At 30.8% G+C, this 7,557-nt stretch overlaps 1 long non-coding RNA gene across 1 annotated transcript; it reads right to left on the bottom strand.

The window, feature by feature from the left end:
* Window positions 1-2,861: 2,861 nt before the first annotated feature.
* LOC113784436 (uncharacterized) lies at window positions 2,862-5,562 on the bottom strand. The gene is made up of 2 exons (XR_003470495.2): window positions 4,653-5,562; window positions 2,862-4,432 (listed from the first exon to the last, which is right to left on the bottom strand). It is a non-coding gene; the product is annotated as an uncharacterized lncRNA (long non-coding RNA).
* Window positions 5,563-7,557: the final 1,995 nt, after the last annotated feature.

Raw genomic sequence — 7,557 nt, 5'->3', positions numbered from 1 at the left:
TCTCAAATGCCCTAGTGTTGGCTTCCTTCCACTCCATATCTCCTATGGTACCTTCTTTCGCAGTTTCTTTGTTGGACATTTATTAAGAATGTAGGCAGCAGTTGATGCAGCCTCTCCCCAGAACTTGTGTGGCAGTCCCTTCTCTTTTATCTACTTCTAGTCATGTCTAGAATGGTTATATTTTTCCTTTATGCCATGCCATTGTGTTGAGGTGGGTAAGGAGATGTTACCTCATGTGAAGTATATTCTCCTCCTCCATATGTCCTTAACACTTTGACAGTTTCTCCACTTTGTTTCTCCACTTTAATCTTGAAGTTCTTGAATATGTCCAATGTTTCATCTTTGGTTTTAATCAAGTAAATCCATAACATTCTACTGAATTCATCAACAAAGATTATGAAATACTTATTACCTCATAATGATGGCACCTCAAATGGTCTACATATGTCACTATGAACAACTTCAAGAACATTTTCGCTCTTGCTTGCACTTGTGATTGAAAGGAATTTCTTGATTGTTTACCTGCCATACATACTTCACACACCTTCTCAAGGACATAAATCATAGGATTTCCACTCACTATCTTCTTGACTCCTAGCTGCTGCAAGCTTCTGAAGTTGAATACCAAAGCCAGTTTTCATCAATTGAGCTTATTGTCTTAAAACATTGAATATCTGCAGCTTGTATGTTGATAACAATGGTTCTGTTCTTTGAAAGAGGGGCCTTGAGTATCATCTTCTTCTGTCTATCATACATTTCTAAAGAATCATTCTTCATGATCACTTGAAATCCTTTATGAATCAGCTTCCCAATGCTCAGCATATTGCTCTTCATCCTGACACATGCAACACATTTTCAATCACTACTGTCTTCCCATTTCTTCTATTTATCACCATGTTTCTAGCTCCCTCAACTTCCAAGGTTCTATCATCGAGCAAATCTAATCTTGCTCCTTTTTGATATATCAATATCTACCAATAATTCTTTGAGACTTGTCATGTGATTAGAACAACTAGTATCAAGAAACCAGAATTGGGACGAAGAATGTTCTTCGATTGTGGTAGCCATTAACCAGACTGTTTCAGAGTATAAAAAAGAACATTCTTCGTTTGTGGTAGCCATTAACAAGATTGTATGTAAGTATGAATCTTCTTGAGTTGTGCATGCTTCATCCCCATCTTTCTTCTTATGTTCTCCTTTGTCAGACCATCATTCATCAGCAAAGTGTCTAAACTTCTCACAATTGTAACATTGCATTTTCTTCTTGTCAAAGTTCTTTTATCTCCTTTTTGATTTACCACTTGTGCTTCCTCCTTTTAATGAGGACTCAGAATTATCTTTAGGTTTCTTGAATTTATTCTTCTTCCATATCTTTTTTGGGTCTCCTTTCTTGTTGGCATATGCTACCAGTGCCTGATTCCCAAAATTACTCCTACTCATTTCATCCATTCTCAACTCTATTGCTTCTAAAGTTCCCTACAACTCTTCAAGACTCAATATGGAAATGCTTTTCGATTCCTCAATTGCACACACAACATAATCGAACCTGGGATGCAAAGATCTCAATATCTTTTCACATAGTTTATGGTCAGTAAACTTCTCACCACAACTAGCCATTTGATTTGTGACACTCCTCAATCTTGAAATTAGATCTGACACTTTCTCTTGCTCCTCTATCTACAGCAACTGGAACTATTTTTGTAAGGTATGCAGCTTCACTTTCTTGACCTTGGTTCCTCTAGAATAACACTTCTCCAAAATGTCTCAGGCTTCTTTTGCACTTCTTGTCAAAGTTGGTTGTGTCAAGGCATTGATGAAGAATGAAGGTGGCCTTGCAATCTTTCTTTTTAAAATTCGACCTTTGATCCTCTGTTGGAATGGCTCCCATATCTTCAAAACATTTTTGTATGATTTCCAACACTTCTTGAGCTCCAAACAATGCTCGATTTTGCACTCTCCATCTATCACAATCTTTTCCATCAAAATGTGGCATGTGGGCTGGAAAATTTCCATTGTTTGCCCTTGAACCCATTCTCACTTCACTCGTGTTTGATCCTCACACTTCACTCATATTTATCACTCTGAGATCAAAACCTTGCTCCGGATACCAATTGTTAGTGTTTAACACTTGTTTCTTGCAATGGAAGTAAAACTAGAAAAAGAATGAATTGATGTGAATGTGGTCTACTTTTACTTAAATGGTTATTCTAATTATACATAGCTTTGATTACATTCTCTCTAACTAACTTCTACCTAACTAACTAACTAACTAACTAAACAAGTGGTTAATTTGTTAGTGATTACATGCAATCAATGTTAAATTTGAATTACAAAACTTTCAATACCAAGAACGTTCTCTGTTTCTAACAATTATATATTTTCATTTTAAGAGTTATATTAAGAAAAAGTTTAAACATTTTGATAGTTGATGAAAAAATTTGGATTTTACAAAACAAAAAAAAAATATAAAGAAATAAATACTTCATCAAATGCAATTTACAAAAATTATTTCAAAACTTATCTTTTTGTTTGAAATTGCTTGAAATTGTTATTGTGTAGGATGTACTTTCTCATATCTCACATGATTTTGACTGCCTTTCCCTAATGTAATATAAAGTATTGGTTTATATGTAAATTTTATTTATTATATTATGGATTTAATAAATTCATGTCAACTTTCAGCATATAGGAAATTATTGATAGCTTGTATGATATAACCAGTAATTATTGTAAATGTGCAATTTGTAATTGAATTGCATAGACCATTTTACTCCCAATGTGGATAAGAATCAATGGTAGTCTTTATGTTTTAAAGGTTTTATTTTGAAGGCCGAAGTCCAAGCAGAAACAAAGAGAAAATAAGAAATAAAACTAATGTTTTTAGACATGTAACTAACAGACAAATCATCAAAAACAAATTATAGTGGTCATTAGGATGATCCTCCACTGTATTACACCTAATGTTCCTTAAAGAAAGGGTATAATTGGTAAGTTAATCAGCACATTTGTTACTTTTCCTCCAAGTATGATGAACTTAGACGTAACACTAAGAGGCTTTTGACGTGTTTCACAAAAGTTGGAAAACCCCCCTCTGATGTTACAATTCTCCAACACTATGTCGATCAAGATTTTTGAATCACTCTCAACAAAAAGGTACAAAATATGATTTCTCCATGTCGTATCCAACCCAAGGTATAAACTTCACATCTCAGCATGAAAAGTGTCGAATGTACTGGTCATCTTTGTGCAGCTTTTATCCAATACCCATTGGAGTTGCAATAAAGATCTCTAAACTTGAGGTTCCCTTAACAATTGCCATCACTTGATGCAAATGATGGTGATTACATCAACGATATCTTTAGAGTATTTCAAGATAGCCTCACATGATCAATTGATCTCTTAAATTCAAAATGAAAAATTGACTTATTCCTCCACATCCGAAGAAACCAACATGTTAGTCATGAAGATTGTGTGTCAACGATCATTTGGAGCTTCACTCTCATGTTTACTAAGGTTGTTGAAAATCCGTTCCATGCAATTAGAATAAAATAAACTAGTTATGTCATTAGAAGGAACTAGTCAAGGCCATACCTGAGTAGCCTGCACACTGTCACGCAGAACATGAAAGGTAGTGTCATCATCCCTCCCACAGCTAGGACAGGAAGTAGAAATTCCTACTCCCTATCTGCACCTCCAAAATATGGTGAGAATATGCTCATGTGCTGCTAATCACATAACAATCTGAATGCGGTGATGATCATTCCACCCCTACATAGTCTTCCAATTACTACTTGCAACAATGCCACTTTCATGCTACAAATCATAAGCACTCTAAATTATAAAGCGGTGTGTGTTAGTGCGACCCCCCTAGAGTATCTAGACCTTCCTCGTCTGAAGGCGGTGGGAAGAACAATTAGAAGATGAAGAACAATTAAACAAATAAGAATAATTATCCCTTAACTGTGTATTTACTAAATGTGCATATTAAGTTAGAAGATGAAGAATTATATTAATGATTATCTATTTTAAGGTAGCATAAATTATGAATAAATTAGAGATACTAATTTAAGTGTTTTTAACACAAAAACATTATCACCAAATAAGCAATTAATTATGTTTACTAATAGAGTAAGTCAAAAAATAAAAATAAGAAGTATTCAATAAGCATCTGATAATCTACAATCTGAGACAAAACGTTAAAAACAAAGGAAATACAAGTCAAAGATTGACATGCTAAAGACAAAGTAAAAAAATGCTACAATGATTATCTACATCTAACTAAAGACCTATGTTGATCCTCCGACTCAGAGATCAAAAGAGAAAAGTTTTAAATGAAAAAAGAGAATCTACTAAATAAGTTCATAGTGTCTCTGAAGAATTTGTTGAAATTGTGACTGACTCTAAACGTACCTTCAACACCCTTCTGATGGATCTGTTAATACAAACTCGTATTGATGATTATGCGTTCGACAATAATTAAAATAAAGGATAAAACTAAAAACAAATTAAGATAAAACTAAAATAAAGGATAAAAAGATATTTTAATTATAATAATTAAGATAAAATTAAAAACAAATTATAAACTTTAAGTTCCTAAACTACTTAAATTAACTATAAGCTCTTAAATAATTATTACCAAACAGGACATTTACCTTAAAATCTAGAAGCTTGTTTATTTTTAGCATTATCAACCAGAGAAGGGGGTGTGAGTAATAACGGGAACCATGTTGGGCATAGTAGTTTGCCTATGATTACTAGCCCAACTCCTGGTGTCTAATTACTGAGAAGGGGTAACACGCATGTGATGGGAATAAGAGCTTTCCACGGATCTGAGAAACGACTCATGAAAGACATTCGAATATTTATCGGGATTTAATTTTCTATAATCAATGACCATATGATAGGATTCAAGCTAGTCTGGGGGTGCCTCTTGATGAAGTAAGAGTTGCAACAGGTGTTGCTCGTCACTCTACTCCGACATCACAACTTCACTTTACATTAAAAAGCTGATAAATAATTCGGATATATACTTTTGAATTATTCAAAATCCTTTCATCTTCACCTGCTTTTATGCCAGACTTGTCAAAATTTAGCGTTTACGTTATTGAGCTTATTCATGTTGCTGTGGAATTACAATAGATAGAAAAAAGAAATATGATAATATGCTTTTGAAAAAAACATCGTTGATTACAAATTCAATCGAAACTGTTGTACACAAATCTACACCTATTTTTCCATATATAAAAAGTTAATATCACACTTTGGGAAGATTAAGGGATGCTGACATCTAAATCCAATAAAAGATGTGAATATGTCAAATAAAATGGAGTAAATTATAAACAAAAGAAAAAACAGAAACATGGATCGACTTTGGTGTTTTGAAGGTTGACCATAACGTTGGCCTTCTTCAATGGATATCTTCCCACGATTCCGCTTTAGTAGGGTAAAGTGACGGCAAGTGGGCAACATCCGTAAAAGGTATTTGTTTTTTTGGAAAAACCAAGTTTGGAAAAGAACTAATTAAAAATATGTATGATTGAGTCAAACAAGTCTAATAATTGTTTTAATCTCATCCATCCATTTTAATTCAATTGACTAATAATGAATCATGTCACACTCATATAAAATACCTTTTCTTACTAAATATCTCTATATATATATATATATATATATATATATATATATATATATATATATATTTATGTATGTAAATACAAAAACAAAATATTTTATTGAAAAAGTTATGAATAATTTATAATTGTTAAGTACCTAATTGAAGTGTTAGACATAATGAAGTTGAAACTAAAACAAAACAGTTAAAAAAACACTTAAAATATAGTCTTAGATAGTGTAAAATTTGTTCAACGAAAACCAAATTTGATAAGTAAATTTGAAATAGAAATGGAACCATTACTAAACAGTCAAATTCGCATAGCCAATTTAAATCACTAAGCAAATATGACAAGATATAGAATTTTGTTCTACTATTTTCAACATAATCTTCCCATTCTAATTCAAAAAACCACATTTTATCATAATTTAAACCAAGGAAAAGTTACATACAACACACATCAACACATATCTAAAGCACAACTCTCAAATTCAATCCACCAAAACATGCAAGTAACATCTTAAAATCATCGCAACCTATTACCTAGAACTTTCAATAATCGGATTGCATGCAAAATTTAAAGAACAAAAACTCAAGAATGAAATTAAGAAATTATTTACTTAATCACCTTTCAAAATTAAGTTAAATCCTAACACACTTTAAAGTGGTTTTTAGTTGGAATTCTATGTTACCTTGTAGGTTAGGAAGCAAGGGTGATGAACTCCTTATGCAAGTACTCTAACCCATTCTTTCCTTATACTTTTGTTTTCTGCTTCCTTGGATGAATCCTAAGCTTAATTTTTCATCTTCCATTCTCCTTTCTTTCTCTATTTCTCTCCTACATTCCTTTTCTCTCTTTATTTTATCTAATGTTTGATGAATTGTGTTTATAATGTATTGATGTAGAAAATGGTGCATAAAGAAAAAGAAAATGAGGAACTTTATTTATTTATTTTTCTTTTATGGGTTAAGTTTATATCCCCTAATTGTTTTTTTTTTTCTCTTTCTAATAAATTTAGTTTAAAAATATGTAAAAAGGGTGTAGAAGAATTTGGAAGAGGCATACAAGATAAAATATTTTGTGGTTTCTCTCTTCTCCATCTTTCTTCCTTCTTCCTTCTGCTTTTCCCTCTCGTTTCTCACTCAGCACTCTCTCTTTATGTTCTATCTTTCTTTTTCAATTTACTAGTTTGTAACCCGTGCGTCGCACGGAAACAACGATTTTAATAAATAAATTATTATATTAGTTTATATATATATATATATATATTAAATTTTATAAATTTTATTTTATTGATATTAAAAAAATAAGTTGACTTAAAAAAATAATTTAAAATTAAAAAATTAAAAAAAAAATCTAATTATAACTTAACTTAAAAACTAACTTAATAATGAATTTTTATTATTCAACCTATCTTATTTATATGAAATACAAGACATTTAAGAATTCATATAAATTTTGCTGTATCAAGTGGGCAAAATATCTTTTATTTTAGTACTACTCACAAAATACTAAAGAAAAATAATTTTCCCGTTACAAACAAAAAATTACAATACACATAGTATCTTTTATCTTTGAATTTGCATGTTAGTCTTCATTAATCTTTCATGAATCTTTTGAATTCTTTTGAATTTGCGTGATATTTAATAATAAATTTAGAATATAAAATGTATAGTATAGTAGTTTTTAAATTTGATAAAATAGCGTTTGAAGTTTGAAAAATCATTACTTTCAATGAATCGATAAAATGAATTGTTTCTTTAATTCCTACATAAATTTTATATTTTCTTAAATAAATTATTATTTTTCTCTTCAATATTCTGGAAATTTAATTGAATTCATGGCTAAGAAGTCTAAATAAATTTTATATTTACTTAAATAAATTATTTTTTATTTAATATAATGTAAACACCATTTATTAGACAACTTATAATCAAAATTATTA

This window comes from Cicer arietinum, chromosome 6 (assembly GCF_000331145.2).
Source record: "Cicer arietinum cultivar CDC Frontier isolate Library 1 chromosome 6, Cicar.CDCFrontier_v2.0, whole genome shotgun sequence".
NCBI classification, from domain to species: Eukaryota; Viridiplantae; Streptophyta; class Magnoliopsida; order Fabales; family Fabaceae; genus Cicer; species Cicer arietinum.
Note: the sequence above shows the minus strand (reverse complement) of the source record. Positions and strands in the feature narration are given on the sequence as shown.